Here is a 19,730-nt window from a genome sequence, read left to right as displayed (position 1 = left end):
TCGGGCTGGGATTTCTGTTTTCTGTTGTGACTACTGGGTTTTCAGTGGCCTGCTTTACTATTTCATGACTAAGCAGTTTTTCTATACTGTGAGATAAAGGTGAGAAAATAATTTTATGTTCTGAAAAGTAAAGTTAAATAGGAATGCTTTGTGATACTTGAGTAAGAATTATCCTTCTGAGTACTTTGTATCCTCTGAGTGGATAGAGTTGATGCTCCAGTGTCTGGGAAATACATCTGCATGTCTGAAGCCAGAATCTATTTAACTGAAATTAATCATTTTTATGAGTAGGCAGGTGATAATAAGCTGCTAGATGCCAGTGTCATCTTATTCATGGCACAGCTAAAACTGGAGCTTTCTTGTATTGGTGAGAGCTGTACAATATGGAGAATCTCAAGCTGTAAGTCTTTGGTAAAATTATGGATTGCATTTTAAGAGCTTTCAACATTATTTTTGGGTTTAGAATCAGTAAATAACTATTAACAAAAATAAATCCTCGTGTGCCATTAAGTCTGTTTTACCTTTCTGTGCTGAAGAGTGGATGAGCAACGTGTTCTAAATATGTCAGCAAGTTTTCTCCCTCACTGTGAAATTGTCTAGTCAAAGGAGTCCCTAAAACTAAACTGCTAGGGCTCCTGGGTGTAGGGTCTGTGCTGCCAGTGCAGGCAATAGCCAGAAGGCTGCTGGGTGGCCCAGATGGAAGTGAACAGCATTGGAGGCTGGGCAATCACAAGCTTACACTTAAATATACTTTCTTCAGCTCTCTGGAAAGTGACGGTGGAGCTGCTCTGGTCTGGTCTCCTTTTAAAGGGGTGGAGCCTGTTGCCAAGGCTTTGTCAGTAAGTGCTACAAGAGTATTGCCAGATTGCCCAGTGGAAGGCAGGTTAGCCCACAAGAAGGTGGTAAGGGTTTCCTCACTTCCAGTGTGCCCCAGGCTTAACCATTTTCTCATTCCTACCTTCTATCTCATGAATATATGTGGGCACACAAATATTTGCCAGTGGAAAGACTAGATTGTAAGCAGTAAGATATCCAAAATTCAGTGAAGTGATACATGAATATATAGGAATTGTGGTCTTAATGGAATCTAGCAGTGAATTGATATGTTGGATTTAATTAAGTGGAACAGTTAATAGCATGAAATCTAACTTAAAAATTAAGACTGGGGTAGGCATTTGCTTAACAGTGTAGGTACCCACATCCCACATAGGACTCCCTGTGTTCTGTGCCCATGGTTCCTGACTCCTGCTTCTTGGCGGTGTGCATCCTGGGAAGTGGCAGGTAATAGCTCAGGTACTGTGGTTCCTTCCACCCGTGTGGGAGACCTGGATTTTGTTCTCAGCTCCGGGTTTGATTCTTGCCCAGACTCAACCCATGGTGGGCGTTTTGGGAGTAAACCATCAGTGAAACATAGGGAGTACATACCTCTCTTCCTTTCTCCCTCTCTCCCTAAGATTAATCAATTTAAAATTAGATCATGATGTAAGTCTGGAATACAGCCTACGTGGCCTCTAAGAGTTATGAACTCAGCTTTGGTAAACTCTGAGGTCCCTTGCTGGCATTGCCTAATGTCCAGATGCAACTTGGTCGAAAGACTTAACTGGCTTAGAAGAAACCTCGAACCTCTTCACAAGGATAACACTCTTCCCTTCATAGATAAAAATCTGTTAACTCTGGGAAAACTAATGATTTATAGAAGTTTGCAGGTGAACTAAATTTTGGCAGCAATATATTTGTGTAAACAGGAGATGTGAATACCTGATGTTTTAAGGATTTCTAGTGAGTAAGAGAATCTGCCTTAGTAAATAACAGGTTAAACTTTTAATTCCATCTTAAAATGTATAACTGAATATTTAGTTCAGATTTGTTATTTTAAATTGAAACCTCATCAAATGTTGACAGTATTGTAATATGTAACACTTCATGGATACATACAAAATGATAGGTCCATCAAATGGATAGATCTTTGATCTATTTTTTTAACTGTAATAAATATAAATTTTAAAACAGCTTTTGGATTATAGCAGCTTCCCCTTGCCCCCTCACCCATTCACATCAAGATTCATTTTTAATTATCTTTATATACAGAAGATCAATTTAGTATATACAAAGTAAAGATTTCAACAGTTTGCACCCACACAGAAACACAAAGTATAAAGTACAGTTTGAGTACTAGTTATACCGTTAATTCACATAGTACAGCACATTAAGGACAGAGATCCTACATGGGGAGTAAATGCACAGTGTCTCCCGTTGTTGCTTTAACAATTGACACTCTTGATTTATGATGTCAGTAATCACCCGAGGCTCTTGTCATGAGCTGCCAAAGCTATGGAAGCCTTTTGAGTTCGCTGACTCTGATCATATTTAGACAAGACCATAGTCAAAGTGGAAGTTTTCTCCTCCCTTCAGAGAAAGGTACCTCCTTCTTTGATGGTCTTTCCACTGGGATCTCGCTCACAGAGATCTTTCATTTAGGTCATTGTTTTTTGTTTTTGTTTTTGTTTTTTTGCCAGAGTGTCTTGGCTTTCCATGCTTGAAATACTCCCATGGGCTCTTCAGCCAGATCCGAATGCCTTAAGGGCTGATTGTGAGGCCAGAGTGCTGTTTAGGACATCTGCCATTCTATGAGTCTGCTGTGTATTGTAATATGTAACACTTTATAGATATATACAAAATCATATAGGTCTATCAAATGGATAGATCTATTTGCTAATCTATTTTATTTGTCACTACGACAGTATGTAAAGAGGGTACCTTTTAAAGTAAGAAATTTCTTAAAGGATTTATTTGAAAGGCAGAATGGCAGGGAGAGATGTAGATCTTCCATCTTCTGGCTCACTCCCAAATGGCTGCAAATGGTCATTGGACCAAGGCCAAAACCAGGGGCCTGGGACTCCCATGTAGGTGGTGGGGTCCCAAGCATTTGGGCCATTTTCTGCTTCTTTCCTCGGTGTATAAGAGGGAGCTGGGTCAGAAGTGGAGCAGCTGGAACTGAAGGCTGCACTCCAGTATGGGATGCTGGCATCACCAGTGGCAGCTTCACCTGCTGCACCACAACACCAGCCCTGAGGAAGGAATTTTTTTGAAGTAGGTCAGTGATCAGTTGCAATTATCTTATAAGGTACTATTAAAATATGCTAGACTAATATTTTGTAAGTTGATGGTAAAATGTAAAGGTACGTTAGGTGTTTGAATTTGTGGTCTTAATAGGTTGAATATTAAGATTTTAAATCAAAATAAACCTGCAGATGATCTTTGGCATTCATTAAAGGTTCTCAAGGACTGGGGCTTGCTTTTTATTGACTGTATTGATTTGTAATCTCTCTTATCAGAATGTGAGGAGAGAGCAGTCAGCACAGTCAGAGTGAATGTCTCCTGCCCTTGCGTTCCAGGCCTGCCAGCACTGTGGCTACCCAGGGCGGGTGGCAGTGGGGGCTGACCATCTTCAATACCAGCAGTCAGCCTGTTCTCTCTGAGATGAAGCTGAGCAGACAGGGAGCAAATGGAGAGGCGGCTCCCATGCACCCCTCTCCACTCCTTTATTTTGTATGACACATATGATGTGGAAAATTTAGAAAACAAAGATAAGCATAGGAAAATCAGACTGACTTCAGTCTCCAGAGAAATGATTGCTACTGCGCACTGTGGTTTTCTTCTGTAATTACAATTGTGTGTTTGTGCTCGGTTTTACACATGGGGAGTCTGTGCTAATGTATGTCACTGATGTTACTTGCCTTATACACGCATGCTGTTTTGTACTATAGTTATGTTTTTCTACATTATTTTGTCATTGACCAACATATTATGAATGCTTTTTATTAATTGTGGGGAGCAGGGCCCTGTGGGGAGCAGGGCCTGTCTCCCGCAACATGGCGAAATAAGTACTGAGACTATCAAGACTAGACTAGACTACTGAGACTATTGAGACTAACTCTATGTGCCTGATCTCCCACCATATGGCACTGAGAGGGAGTAAAGAAATCTTACACAGCTGCTTCGCTAATTAGCTGATTCCTGATCCAACCTCTGATTGGAGGAGAACAGCGTGCTCAGCACGTGGGCAGCAGAGCACGGATTGGTGGGAGAGGACTATAAAGGCGAGATAGAAGCTGCGCAGGGGGATTCGCTTATGCGCCACGAGGCGCTGCAGACATCTCACACCATGCACCGAAAGAATAACAAGAATGCGGACACACACCAAGTGGAATGCAGTTAGAATGCAGTTAGCACAGGAGCAAACTTGAGCGCACAATGCAGAGTCATTCGCTTAAACAACAGAGTCCGGTCCGGTGTCATTCTCCCGCGAGCCCGCGGAGGAGCGACATTAATAAAAAATACAACTGAATACTCAAAGTATGAAGTATATTTAAAACACTGTAAAAATTCATAAAAACAAAGTATTATTAAAGTGTCAGCTGTAAATTGATAGCATTGCAATTGCAAAGATCACACAAAGTTCACGTGTACTTTCAAATAAATAAAATATTAAAAAAAATAGTTATACAGAGAGAAGGAGAGACAGAGAGAGAGGTCCTCAATCCATTGGTTCACTCTCCAGTTGGCTGCAACAGCTGGAGCTGTGCTGATCAGGAGTCAAGAGCAAGGAGTTTCTTCTGGGTCTCCCACGTGGGTGCAGGGGCCCAAGGATTTGGGCCATCTTCCACTGCTTTCCCAGGCCATAGCAGAGAGTTGGATTGGAAGTGGAGCAGCCGAGATTTGAGCCTGTGCCCATATGGGATGCCGGCATTGCAGGTGACAGCTTTACCTGCTATGCCACAGTGCTGGCCCCACAGGTGAACTTTAATCAGTCCCCTGCCTGTCGGCGCTTTAAATTTTCTTTTTTTATTAAAATAAGCAACTATTAACATACATGAGTCTAATTTTTAATTCATTTTACGATTTACTTAAACTAATTCTGTGTATTGGATGTCTGGAAGATAGTTGTGTATTTTGGGTTTTGACAAAGATACCTTACAGAAAGATGAGTCAGTTTGTCTAAGAGTTGTATCGTAGTTAGATTCTGAATTTATGAAATTCTGAATCAGTTGATCAAAATTACTAATACATTATTGGGCAAAGTGAGAAACCTGTCAGAAATAAAATGTTATATCTTAGGAAGCTTTTAAAAAAACATTAAATTAAAAACTGATAATAGTTTTGTTTTCAGAAAGAGTTGGTTTTAATGTCCAATGTGCTCTTGCATTGATTATGACCAAATCTAGAAAGACCCTACTTTTGGATTAGAGTTTTGTATTGTTATTGTCAAATTTATCAATTTGAGAACCTTTCGATAGACATATACCACAATACATGCTAATCTTTTATTATTGTATTCTCATATATACAGAGACTCTCTCCATCTCTCTCAACTACTTCTACTAGAGTAACTTAAATCAGGTGGAAGAGGTATAGCCTTTTTTTTCAACACGATAAAGATAGATTTCATGGTATTATAAGTATTGGGAACCAACCAATGATCCATACCTGTGAGTCCAAAAAAGGTTAATCTTCATTCGCTTCAAAAGAAAGCAACATGTATGCATTTCCAAAGAGGTTATTTTCTTTAAAATTTCCAGTAATACATTGTACATAAAGGACATAAAGTGAATTTTCTACCTTTTTTTTTTTTTTTTGACAGGCAGAGTTAGGAAGAGACAGAGAGAAAGGTCTTCCTTTCCGTTGGTTCATCCCCCCCCCAAATGGCCGGCGTGCTGTGCCAATCCGAAGCCAGGAGCCAGGTGCTTCCTCCCGGTCTCCCATGCAGGTGCAGGGCCAAGCACCTGGGCCATCCTCCACTGCCTTCCTGGGCCACTGCAGAGAGCTGGACAGGAAGAGGAGTAACCGGGACAGAATCCGGCACCCCAACCGCGACTAGAACCCGGGGTGCTGGCGCTGCAGGCAGAGGATTAGCCAAGTGAGCCGCGACGCTGGCCAAATTTTTTTACCTTTTAGGATGACTACTATAAAAACCTAGAAAATAACAAAATGATGACAATATGGAAAAACTGGAAGCTTTTTGCACTGTGGGGTTTGTAGCATGGTGCAACTACCATGGATTTAACAGGATAGTGTTTTCACAAAAGACTAAAAATAGAATTACTATAGAATCCTCAGTCTCCATTTTGGATATGTATGAAAAACAGTTGAAAAGCACCAGAGTCTTAGAGAGATTTGCCAATCTGTGTTCCCAGCAGCACCACTCACAGTACCTGCCCACTGAGGGATGAATGGATCAACAAACTAGAGACACACAAGGACATTAGTTTGCCTTAAAAGGGAGGAAATTTTGTCACACTATGCAACATAAATGAATCAAGAACATTTTGCTAAGTGAACTGACACAATCACAAAAAGACAAATGAACTAGTGAATTGTATATGGTGTCACTTTTATCTCAGTAACAAAAACTCTAAAGAAATTTTTCCCACAAATCTAACATGTGGAATTAAAAAAAAAACTTGATTTTCCTGTGGCAATGTTATTAAATATTTTAAAATGTAAATTTATATTTACTGTATTTCCTTGTCTGAACTAAAATTTCTTAGTGTAGTTGATTTGCATAGGGTCGATTGGTTTTTGGTATAAAATATCCGTTGCTTACTGATCTGTGAGTCCATTTTATTTTGTAGAAATTGAGCATAATCAAATACAGGTTGAACAAAAGCTAGGCAAATCTTATTGTATTTAAGTGCCAGAAATGAAGTATAATCCTTGAAGTTAACTTCAATCAAATTTAGATTGTAAGTTGGTAATATTCTCAAGGCCCACATATATTTATATATTATTTACAGCACATTTTATCAAAGATATTAAATGAATTATTTCATTGTTTATGAGCTGGTCCTCAAAGATTGAAGAAAAACTGTATTATGAAAAAGTATGTATGCATTTCAGTTCTTTTGTACCAAAATAGGCTTATCTTTTAATTCCATTTTCTAAGGAATTTTTTTTTTTTTTTTAAACTTTTATTTAATGCATATAAATTTCCAAAGTACGACTCATGGATTACAATGGCTCCCCCCCCCCCCATACCGTCCCTCCCACCCACAACCCTCCCCTTTCCCACTCCCTCTCCCCTTCCATTCACATCAAGATTCATTTTCGATTATCTTAATATACAGAAGATCAGCTTAGTATACATTAAGTATGGATTTCAACAGTTTGCTCCCACACAGAAACATAAAGTGAAAAATAATAGATGATTTTTTAAAATGATGATGAAATCAGAGCAGACCTATTGTCATGTTTAATCCCAGTGAGAGTCAAGTTGGGAATTGATAATTTCTTTTTTTTTTTTTTTTTTTTTTACAGAGGATTAGTTTAGTATGCATTAAGTAAGGATTTCAACAGTTTGCACCCCCATAGAAACACAAAGTGAAATATATTGTTTGAGTACTCGTTATAGCATTAAATCTCAGTACAGCACATTAAGGATAGAGATCCTACACGAGGAGTAAGTGCACAGTGACTCCTGTTGTTGACTTTACCAATTGACACTCCTGTCTATGGCATCAGTAATCTCCCTATGCTCCAGTCATGAGTTTCCAAGGCTATGGAAGCCCTCTGAGTTCTCCGATTCTTATCTTGTTTAGACAAGCTCATAGTCAAAGTGGAGGTTCTCTCCTCCCTTCAGAGAAAGGTACCTCCTTCTTTGATGGCCTGTTCTTTCCACTGGGATCTCACTCGCAGAGATCTTTTGCCAGAGTGTCTTGGCTTTCCATGCCTGAAATACTCTCATGAGCTTTTCAGCCAGCTCCGAATGCCTTTAGGGCTGATTCTGAGGCCAGAGTGCTATTTAGGACATCTGCCATTCTATGAGTCTGCTGAGTATCTCACTTCCCATGTTGGATCAATCTCCCCTTTATTTACTCCATCAGTTAGCATTAGCAGGTACTAGACTTGTCTATGTGCTCCCTTTGACTCCCAGTCCCTTCACCATGACCAACTGTGAACTGAAACTGATCACCTGGAACAGTGAGATGGCATTGGTACATGCCACCTCGATGGGATTGAATTGGAATCCCCTGGTATGCTTCCAACTCTACCACTTGGGGCAAGTCAGCCTGAGCATGTCCCAAATTATACATCTCTTCCCTCTCCCATTCCCACCACCATGTTCAACAGGGATCACATTTCAGTTAATTTTCAACACTTAAGAATAACTGTGCATCAATTACAGATCTAAACCAGTCATATTAAGTAGAACAGATAAAAAAAAACTACTAAGAGGGATAATGTATTTAGTTGTTCATTAACAGTCAGGGCTATGCTGATCAAGCCACCATTTCCCATAGTGTCCACCTCACTCCAACAGGTTTCCCTCTTGGTGTTCAGTCAGTCGTCACCGATCAGGGAGAACATATGGTATTTGTCCCTTTGGGACTGGCTTATTTCACTCAGCATGATGTGTTCCAGATTCCTCCATTTTGTTGCAAATGACTGGATTTCGTTGTTTCTTACTGCGGTATAGTATTCTAAAGAGTACATATCCCATAATTTCTTTATCCAGTCTATCGTTGATGGGCATTTAGGTTGGTTCCAGGTCTTAGCTATTGTGAATTGAGCTGCAATAAACATTAGGGTGCAGACCTCTTTTTTGTTTGCCAATTTAAATTCCTTTGGGTAAATTCCAAGGAGTGGGATGGCTGGGTCGGACGGTAGGGTTATCTTCAGGTTTCTGAGGAATCTCCAGACTGACTTCCATAGTGGCTTGACCAGTTTGCATTCCCACCAACAGTGGGTTAGTGTCCCTTTGTCCCCACATCCTCGCCAGCATCTGTTGTTGGTAGATTTCTGCATGTGAGCCATTCTAACCGGGGTGAGGTGAAACCTCATTGTGGTTTTGATTTGCATTTCCCTGATTGCTAATGACCTTGAACATTTTTTCATGTGCCTGTTGGCCATTTGGATTTCCTCTTTTGAAAAATGTCTATTGAGGTCCTTGGCCCATCTCTTAAGTGGGTTGTTGGTTTTGTTTTTGTGGAGTTTCTTGATCTCTTTGTAGATTCTGGTTATTAACCCTTTGTCTGTTGCATAGTTTGCAAATATTTTTTCCCATTCTGTCGGTTGTCTTTTCACTCTCCTCACTGTTTCTTTTGCAGTACAGAAACTTCTCAATTTGATGCAATCCCAATAGTTGATTTTGGCTTTGACTGCCTGTGCCTCCCGGGTCTTTTCCAGAAATTCTTTGCCTGTGCCAATATCTTGAAGGGTTTCTCCAATGTTCTCTAGTAACTTGATGGTGTCAAAAATGTTTTGATTTATTTGAAAGCTAGAGTGGCAGAGAGTGAGACCCTCTAATCAGTGATTTACTCCCCAGATATCCACAATAGCCAGGAGTGGGCCAGGCCAGATCAGAAGCCTGAAACAATTCTGACCTCCTACGGGAGTGATAAAGACTCAAGTATGGAGCCAGCATCTGCCTCTCAGCTGAGACGTGAACCAATATGGGATGTAGGCAACTTAACCCACTGTACCACAGCACATGCCTCTCCCACGAACTTTGTGAAGCTCGTTTGTATGCCTGCTCTGAGACTCTGAACGAGATTGGACAAGCATGGGGCAACCATCGTGGTGCAGGGAGGTCAGCTGTTACAACTGATTATCACAGCTTGTACTGGAGTGTGGTTGAAGTCCAGGCTCCTGCACTCTGATCCAGCGAATTGCTAATGTGTCTGGAGAGGCAGCTGGTGATGGTCCAACTGCTGGTTCGTTGGCACTCAAATAGGAGACCCAGGATGGTTTTCTCTGGCTTTGGTTTGGCCCAGCTCTGGCTGTTGTGGGCTTTAGGAGAATGAACTAGCAGGTGGAGATACCCCCTCGCCCCCTTGCCCTCTGCTTTCTCACTAGCACTCTGCCTTTCAAGTAAACCAAAAGTAAAAATCTTTTTTAAAATATATGTTTAATTGCTTGGATGTCTGAGTGCTAACAAGAAATAATGACTTTGCTCCCACAAATGATTCGTACTGAACTCTTTAGCACGTGTAACTAATGCACCATGAGGTCATATAGTACTTGGAAGAAGCAGAGATTTATAGAACTGTGAAATTCTGATTTGAGAGAAAATTATTCAGAATGGATTCTTGTAGTGCTTACTTACTATCTCTAACATTTTACATATCCTGCTCTTGGATATAGGCTAGTATCATGTCACCAAGTGGTGTATCTGGGAAGTTGTGCTTTCCCTATTTCTAGTAGAAAATAAAATATGTACTTTCACACATGTTTTCTAAGATCAAACAACTGTAAGCAGTATGGCTGGCTGTTATCTAACCATATTGAAGAATCCTTGAAACAATATAGAACATCTGGAATACATATTTCAATTCTCTTATGACTTTGTAACAAAGCAAATTTTTTTTTTTGTAATCTGATGTTTGATGTATAACCTTCATGGTTATTTAAATGTATACGCTAGTCTGTCTGTTAGCTCTTACACACAGCCTCTCTGTCTCATTCATTTACACATCCCCTCACCAAGATTAATGATGATAGTGTTTGCATTTTCCACCCAATGAAATTATGGTAAGATTCAACTCAGGCAATTTAGTTGATTGAAAAGAACAAGGAGTTCATTTAAAGCTACTTTGGGTTCACACCTCGCCTCTATAACATAATACAATTGAATCCTTAAATTCTAAGTAAAATCTAAGCCAATTTTCTAAATTTTAAAATGGGAGTAGTACTGATGCATACCTGTAATTGCTGTCTAGAAGAACACATGATGAGGAATATTATGTGCCTGGTATAATTTAGGGCATCCAGCAATGGTTAATTCCTTCTCCTTTTGCTGCTACTTCCTTTCCCTTTTCATGTTTCTAAAAAGGCTGTCAGGTTCTTAAATGAAGAAAGATGACGAAAGGTCTGAGCACCAACCTGTTTTCACTGTGAGCTTTTATTGGAATAGTTTCTGGATATCCAATTGAGAATTAAACTTGTCCTCAAATTTCATTATAAATGTATATATATATATATTTATTTTTTTTTTACAGGCAGAGTGGACAGTGAGAGAGAGAGACAGAGAGAAAGGTCTTCCTTTGCTGTTGGTTCACCCCCCAATGGCTGCCGCGGCCGGCGCGCTGTGGCCAGCGCACCGCGCTGATCCGATGGCAGGAGCCAGGAGCCAGGTGCTTTTCCTGGTCTCCCATGGGGTGCAGGGCCCAAGCACCTGGGCCATCCTCCACTGTACTCCCGGGCCACAGCAGAGAGCTGGCCTGGAAGAGGGGCAACCGGGACAGAATCCGGCGCCCCGACCGGGACTAGAACCTAGTGAGCCGCGGCGCCGGCCTATAAATGTATATTTTATTAACTTACTGTAATCCTTCATGCTGTTTTCTGTGAAAAATCAGCGTGCAAATATTAGTTGGACAATAAGTAGGCACACAAAATAGGTTACTTGTTAAATACCAGAAACCAAGTGTAGCTTTCAAGTCATATTCGTTTCTGTTTAGACTGTAAGTTAGAAATGTTGTCAGGATATGCTGTTACTACTAGACTATATATTACCCAGGACAATGTATCTAAGTGGAGCCAGTTTGATCCCAGTAGCAACCAATACATCCAGGGCCCAGAAATGTATGTGCTTAAAATATATTTTCTTGCTATGTTTCAGTGAGTTCATAGAAAAACAGATAATGCACATTTTCCATGAACTTTTTGAGGTGTGTATGTGTGTGTGTGAGAGAGAAAGAGAATTACAGAAAACTTAGACAAAAGCTCATAGAGATCACTGACCAACCCGTAAGCTCACAGGGCAGGGCCCCTACTTCTCAGAGCCAACAAAAGTGAGATTGTTTTCTTGCTGGGAATCTCTAACTTTGACACCCAGGAAATTCAGGAGAATCTTCCAGTTTTAAGGATCAACTGCTTAATAAGCTTAATTGCATCTTAAGCATCCCCTTGTCATATGACATAGCATATTGATGCAAACATGGCACAGGCATGAAGGTATGGCATCTGGCAGAAGTGAGGTAGGAGGGCACACCCTGCCTAGCACAGGAGGTTGTTGGGAAATAAGGTACCTGTCCTGTTCTTCCTAAAAGATCACTGTTCGTCTGTTCACCTGTGTGAGTATGGGTTAGTATATTCCTTTTTATTTCATTATTACTTGGATGTTAATTCATAACTATCATTAAAATACTCTACATTTGGCCAGAGGAGTCGCTTGAAGCTGTAAACTTCATCCTTTTACATCTCCACATAATTCTCTTTATACTCAGTTTAATCTCATACTGACCTAACCCCATTAGTCAGCTATTTCTCAAACAGCTCCCTTATCTTTCAGTTGGAGTGATAATTGGAAACTAATATCTGGGCACTGAGTGTGCTGATAGCTACTAGGATGCAACTCCTTCCAGGTTCCTTGCAGTGTGCAATTCACACACACACTCGTGTATGCTGTTACTCTGTTCATATTGGAAACCATGAAAAGTGGAGAAGGGGCACAGGGACAAATATTAGTGACCTATTTTCTGCCTTGAAGACTTACAATAATTACATCTGAAAATTTCTTATTTTGGAAAGGTTTATGTTTACAGAAAAGTTACAAAGGTTGTAGAGAATTGTACTCCATACCCACTTTAACTGTTGCTGAGATCTTATAATACCATGATATATTTGTTAAAATGAATGAATCAACACTGGTACTTTTTAATGAAATCCATACTTGATTAGGAATTCTGGTAACATTGTTATGGAGAACAGGAATTGTATCCATGTGCTTTTTTCGGGTGATATCTTTACCACATTCTCTGGGCTCACTTGCTATTCACATAGAGGAACACTAAAATTGCTGGAGTGTTAGGGATTCCCTGGGAGATTGTCCCCTTTATTTTTATAGATTTTTCTGTGGCAACCTATCACCTGTGCCCGGGGTGCCTTTTAGAAAAACCTGGATAGATGATCTTAAGAGGTAAGATCTATGCAGTGCCTGGCACTGTGTCCAGGACACTTTATTATATAGCATGAGAACATGGTGTTGAGGGCTAAAGGTTTTTCCCAAAGAGACAGTTTGGGACCAGGAAGAAATATGATTTCCTGGAATCTATGAAAACAGAGAGAAAATCTGGATTAATAAGTATTTTATTAAATATTTATGAAATATCATGTCAATGTCACGAGTTTTCATAACATTGAATATTCAAAAATGTCATGTTTGAAAACAATGTGTAGGGTAGTTTGGCTTCACAAAAAACTCAAATTGTCACAAAATGATGCTGAGAAATCAAAGCTTTTACTAGTTAAGTTGATAGCTTATGACTAATGATTTCAAAAGCAAAGGAGTAAGAATAATTGGATCTGTTTATTACAGAAAACCATTTTGATGTATGAAGGGAGTGAATTTTTAAAATTTGTTTATTTGAAAGAGTGACCAAAGGAGGCATGGGTGGGGAGAGGTAGAGAGGGAGGAAAAGGAGTTGGAGAGCGGTATTTTCCATGTACTGGCTTATTGCACAAATGGTCACAACTGTGGCTGAGCCAGGACCCCAGAACTCCATTCAGGTCTCCCATGTAGGTGGCAGGGGCCCAACATTTGGGTCGTCATCATCTGCTGCTTCCCAAGATACGTTAGCAGGAAATTGGACCAGAAGAAAGGTAGCCAGAGTCAGGGAGTACAGGCACCCCAAGCGGCTGCCTAACCCAGACTTGTAGTAGAAGTCTTGGGTGGTTTTCTGCTCTGCCACTTAGTGCTTCTTGTGGGGAGCAACTCGGACTAGACTAAGTTACTGGAATTAAGACTTATTCTATGCATCTGCTCTCCCACAATATGGCGCTGAGAAGGGAGAAACAGCCTCTACACAGCTGCCTCCAGTTCAACCAATAAACTGTAGGACCTGCTCCTGATTGGAGGAGAGCAGCGTACTCGGTGTGTGGGTAGCAGAGTTGGGATTGGTGGAAGAGGACTATAAAGGAGGAGAGACCATGCACCAGGAACATCTAAGGGGAACATCTATCTGAATAACACCTGTGCAGCCCCCGAGAGAGCCGGCCGGCGGTGTGCCGCTCCCCTGCGGAAGTGGGAAAGTGGCCAGGGGGAACTGCCCTTCCACGGAGGTGGAAGGGACAGTAGCCAACCCGGGAAGAACCAGCAGCAAACCCGGGGAGGGCCGAGCAGACAAAAGAACAGCGCAGGGTCCTGTGTCGTTCCTCCATGAAGACGGGGAGCGACATAATGGTGCCGTGACTCGGATAAGAAACCTAGGAGGGAAGAAACGGCAAGAAGTGGGAAAATACCGGAGAGAGAGACTAGCAAAGAGCCTAGGGAAAAGCCGGACAGAAAAGGTGCCGGAAGAAGCTATCGAAAGCCTAGGCATAGATTCGGATACGGACTGTGGGAAAGAAGTTAGGATTTAAAGTGAAAGCAAGAAGAAACTTAGACTCAGATATGGACTGCAGGTTGAAAGTGAAAGTGAAACCTATAAGAAACTTAGACTTGGATACGGACTGTGGGGAGAGGCCAGGAGAAATGAGGGAGGAATATTGTTGGAAGAAAACTTAGGGAAACATACCGGGTAGAGAAAAATGTTAGGGAGGATGAAGCCGCGAGTGCAGGCCGAGGCGGAGACGTAAGCCAGCTTGGAATTCTTCAAGTCAGCCCGGGGAGCAAAAGGCGAAAATCTGGAACCAGAGGCAGAGACGTGGGCCGCCAGGTTGGAATTCGCCAGGTTAGTCCGGGGAACTTGGACTAAATACCGGTGGTGGCGGAAACGTAAGCTATGCTGTGTGACTCGCGGAAGCCGCCGCGTGCAGAGAGAGCAGGGGGCGTGAATAGATAGGGAACGCGGGGCTGGCGTGAGGCCGTGGTGCGGACGCGAAGGGCGTGGAGACAGCGGAGTGTGCGTGCGAAGCCGAGCCGCGCAGAGCCGGGAACCCGCCGCAGGGCGGGCGCCGGGAAGCCGTGCAGATGAGAGAAGCGCGGGCTGAAGCAGCGCAAAGCCGGAAAGCCGCCGCGGGGCGGCGAGGTGCCAAGAAGCAGCCTCGGGGCGGGCGCCGGGAAGCCGCAGGGATAAGAGAAACAGAAATTTAGAAGTAAAATGAGAGAAATAGAAATGCTGGCAGATAGAAGTAAAATGGGAGAGATAGGAATGCCCGGAGATAGAGAAATAGAGAAAAATAAGGCCTCCCCTCAACATGGCAATGAGAGAGCTTGGATTCGGTCTGCCTGATTAGGGAGGTGGTGAGCACCTGTGGGCGGCTAGCAGCTTACGCGCCGCAGGTCACTGAAGACAGGCACGAATTAACATCAATAAGTCTCCCCACAATACCGCAATGAGAAGGCTTGGATTCGGTCTGCCTGATTAGGCGATAAGCACCAGCAGGCAGCTCGACCAGAGTAAGAGCTGCAGGTCACCGAAGATAGGCACGAACCAACACTAATAAGTCTCCCCACAATACAGCAATGAGAAGGCTTGGATTTGGTTTGCCTGATAGGGCTTGTAAGCACCTGCAGGCAGTTCTAGCAGAGCAGAGCATGCGCTGCAGGGCACCGAACACAGGCACGCATCAGCGCCTAAAAACCACCTCACAACATGGCGAAGAGAGGACCCGGATTCGGTTTGCCTGATTGATAGGACTTGTAAGCACCTGTGGGCAACTCTAGCAAGCAGAGCAGAGTGTGTGCCGCGGGGCACCGAAGACAGGCACATATCAACGCCAAAAATAAAAAGAAAGGGGGATCTGTGGGGAGCAACTTGGACTAGACTAAGTTACTGGAATTAAGACTTATTCTATGCATCTGCTCTCCCACAATATGGCGCTGAGAAGGGAGAAACAGCCTCTACACAGCTGCCTCCAGTTCAACCAATAAACTGTAGGACCTGCTCCTGATTGGAGGAGAGCAGCGTACTCGGTGTGTGGGTAGCAGAGTTGGGATTGGTGGAAGAGGACTATAAAGGAGGAGAGAGACAACATGCACCAGGAACATCTAAGGGGAACATCTATCTGAATAACACCTGTGCAGCCCCCGAGAGAGCCGGCCGGCGGTGTGCCGCTCCCCTGCGGAAGTGGGGAAAGTGGCCAGGGGGAACCTCCGTTGAAGGGACAGTAGCCAACCCGGGAAGAACCAGCAGCAAACCCGGGGAGGGCCGAGCAGACAAAAGAACAGTGCAGGGTCCTGTGTCGTTCCTCCATGAAGACGGGGAGCGACACTTCTTAGCATTAGAAGACTGTGAGGTGTCTCTAAGCTTCGATCTTACGTGAAATGGGCACACTCGCTTACTTGAACATCTACATTTAAGTGGTTCTGTGAAGTCATGTATCAAGTATCAAAATGTTAGATAAACTGCTGATCATGATTCTTGTAGTACCACTATGTCTAATTGATGTACAAGTCAGAGTCAATGATGTTGACATTATAAGACCACGATATGTCCTTCACATGGTTTTTAATGACAGTTGTTTACAAAATAAACTTTATGTAAGGAGATAACATCAGGAGGTATGAGAGTGCCTGATAGTCTCTCCACTGCTCCTTGAGATAGCTGTGAAGGTGTTTTGCTTTGTCCTGTGTCTCCTTGGTTTATTCTTGACTGCAAGCTAGCATATGATCTCTGAGAGGGCTTGGGGACAGACCCTTCAGATCAGTCCTGCCAACTTCTGCCTGATCTGTTAGGAGATACACAGTCATCTTGAGTGCTTCCTCCATACTAATTTGCCTGTGTCCTTGGGTTGTATCCTTCTCTGATAACTTTATAAAAAGAAGGGAAAGATCTGTTAAAATTTGTGCCTCAGTAATTATAGGACTTTGTAGGTAGAATGTCTTCTAAAAATCTATAAATAAAAAGTGCAGTTCTTTTCTCATAGTTCTGAAGACCAGAAGAAATTGTGATTGCACTGCTTAGTTGGCAGCCTGGCATTTATAGAAGATTCTTTAAAATGATTGGCTGGGCCAGCACCATGGCTCACTAGGCTAGTCTTCCGCCTGCAGCGCCTGTACCCTGGGTTCTAGTCATGGTTGGGGCACTGGGTTCTGTGCCGGTAGCTCCTCTTCCAGTCCAGCTCTCTGCTGTGGCCCGGGAGTGTGGTGGAGGATGGCCAGAGTGCTTGGGCCCTGCACCTGCATTTTGGAGACCAGGATAAGTACCTGGCTCCTGGCTTCAGATTGGCACAGCGCAGTGGCTGTAGTGGCCATCTGGGGAGTGAACCAATGGAAGGAAGACCTTTCTCTCTGTCTCTGTCTCTTTGACTGTCTAACTCTTCCTGTCAAATAATAATAATAATAATAAAAAATATTGGCTGACATGTGTTGGCAAGGTGAGGAAATGGATCCAAGTTTTGTTCAGAAAGTGTAATTTGTCCTGTATAGCTTTTTAAAGGTAAATTTTGAACACACTTTAAATATTTTACATTGATTTGCTGAACTTGGTGTCATTTAAGTTGTAATGAAAGCTATGGCTAAACAGTGCTCCCTGGACGTGCAAGGTTCCTAAGGGACATTTGCTGCCCACTTGTATTAGAGTAAGACCAGCATGCTGAAACAGATCAGAGTTGTTTAAAATTCAAAAACATTTTAGGGTCGTACAGATTTACAAGTAGTGATGTCATTTGCATGGTAGTGGCCACCCACACTTTGTTGTTGAATATATTTCTGTAAAATGTTGAAACATCGAATGTCTGAAACAATTGAATTTTAAGATTTGTTTTATTCATTTGAAAGGCATAGTTTACACAGAGAGGGAGAGAGTCCATCCATGAATCACTCCCCAAATGGCCTCAATAGCTGAAGCCAGGAGCTTCCTCCAGGTCTCCCAAATGGGTCCAAAGACCCAAGTACTTGGGCTGCATTCCACTGCCTCCCAGGAGTATGAGTAGGGGGCTTGGTCAGAAGAGGAGCATCCAGCTCATGAAGGTTACAGCCGGCAGCTTTACCTGCTGTACATAATGCCTGCCCCTGTAGAACTGGATTTTTTGAACAGTGAGTGTGGCATCCCAGGTGTGGAAAGCTGTCAGTTAGAACTGGATTATTAAATAGCACCCCCACTGTCACTACCTCTGCCCTCTGTGGTACAGGTGTTCAGGGGATGGATACAGACCTCTCCTGGCATCAGTAGAGGCAGCTGCAGCCGGCATCCTGCCAGTCTTATCTTGAAAACCAGAGAAGTCAGGCTGGTTCTCCTCCCGTATAGGCGTGCTGCTTCTGTCTGGTCTTGGCCACAGGGCCTTGGTCTGCATGTTGATGGCTTGCAGTCTTTGAACACCTAGAGTAGATGCCTATAGTCTCCGGACATGGCCAAGGGAAAAGCAGAGTGGGGTAGGCACCCCCTGCTTGTGTAGGCAGTCCTGTGCCTGAGGACACTCTCCAGTGCCTTCCAAAGCAGCCTGCAAATTGCCTCTTCCTGCTTCAGTTCTTGTAGCCTGGAGCTGCATGAGGACTGAGGATGGAGGGAGGGCTTGCAGAGAAAGAAGAGGCTGAGTTGCATAAGGAGTGGTGCTGGTGCACGAACGGATGATTTCTATAGTCCTTGAAATCCTCCTAGTGCAGCTCAACTTGGAAGACAGGAATGAGACTTTGAACGTGCTGTGGTGAGAAGAGGCAGGGAGCAGTTAGTTTCTTGTCTTGGATGGTGCTGCTACAGAGAATGGTCCAAAATGTCACAGGCACATCATGAAGATTGACTTCTCTGCCTTGCCCAAACCTCGGTGGGTATCTCTGAATCACTCGGTCAATTCTGGAATGAAAATTTGAGTTCAGCCTGTAAAAGGTGATTTGTAAAACACAGAATTGTGTACTGCTTAAGTGTCAAGAATCACCTTTGTAATGTGAATTTGTAAAGAAACTGTAGTAAATTGTAATTCTCTGGACAGGTCACATAATGGGTATTGCCAAGTGTTCATAGTAATTCCAAAAATGTAATTTATATTTGCTGAAATCTTATTTGAAATAAAGTAAGTACTTAAATGACCAGATATAAAGAATCTGCCTATGACTCTACCTAATATTTTCAGTTGTTTCTCTGTGTTTCTAATAGCCAAAAATGGTATTTCTAAATTCATAACATTTTAAAAACAAATTTACTTTAAATTTCAAAATATGTCTCTCATAAATGCAGAACTGTGGAAATGAGAGGATAATATTGACTGTAACATCTCCACACATATCCTTTGACCACATGCAGGATTATGGAGAACTTGGAGGTATTATAAAATTAGTCTCATAACTGATTCAGAGGTACTTCTGAAAGATAATACCAAAGTCAAGCATTGTTTGAAGAAATGTTGCTTTTTATTTCTCAGAGTTCTATTTCTCACAGAATTTTATTTATATATGGTACTATTTTTATTTAAATAACAATGAAAACAAAGTTCTGAAGGTAGTTATTGGTCCAATATTTGGGCCATCTGGGGAAAATGAGTTACGACTTTGTTCATATAATACCCACTGCATTCTATATGTAGCATTCTATATGTAGCATATTTCAATTCTATTTATTTTAGTCTGCAGGTGATAATACTTGTGATTTGAAGTTCTGTTTCAAGAAGGTATGCTGAGCCGGCGCCGCGGCTCACTAGGCTAATCCTCCGCCTAGCGGCGCCGGCACACCGGGTTCTAGTCCCGGTCGGGGCGCCGGATTCTGTTCCGGTTGCCCCTCTTCCAGGCCAGCAGTCTCTGCTGTGGCCAGGGAGTGCAGTGGAGGATGGCCCAGGTGCTTGGGCCCGCACCCCATGGGAGACCAGGAAAAGCACCTGGCTCCTGGCTCCTGCCACTGGATCAGCGCGGTGCGCTGGCCACA

The 19,730-nt window shown here is 42.6% G+C and overlaps 2 protein-coding genes across 12 annotated transcripts in view; both read left to right on the top strand.

Annotated features, from left to right (window-relative positions):
- ZNF804B (zinc finger protein 804B) overlaps positions 1-19,730 on the top strand; it is a 530,395-nt gene that overhangs the window by 44,442 nt on the left and 466,223 nt on the right. The window lies entirely within an intron of this gene.
- LOC149121849 (uncharacterized) overlaps positions 1-19,730 on the top strand; it is a 282,117-nt gene that overhangs the window by 4,085 nt on the left and 258,302 nt on the right. The window contains exon 2 of one of the 10 annotated variants that reach the window (XR_016222807.1): positions 9,323-9,789. The exons of the other annotated variants lie outside the window; for them this stretch is intronic. The gene's annotated coding sequence lies outside the window, so the exon portion shown is untranslated. Of the gene's footprint in view, positions 1-9,322; positions 9,790-19,730 lie in introns of those variants that run through there. 10 annotated transcript variants of the gene reach the window in all.

Source organism: Oryctolagus cuniculus, chromosome 16 (genome assembly GCF_051225735.1).
Source record: "Oryctolagus cuniculus isolate XC-2025 breed Fujian yellow rabbit chromosome 16, ASM5122573v1, whole genome shotgun sequence".
In the NCBI taxonomy this organism is placed as follows: domain Eukaryota; kingdom Metazoa; phylum Chordata; class Mammalia; order Lagomorpha; family Leporidae; genus Oryctolagus; species Oryctolagus cuniculus.
The sequence above is the reverse complement of the archived record's forward strand: the minus strand, read 5'-3'. Positions and strand labels throughout refer to the sequence as shown.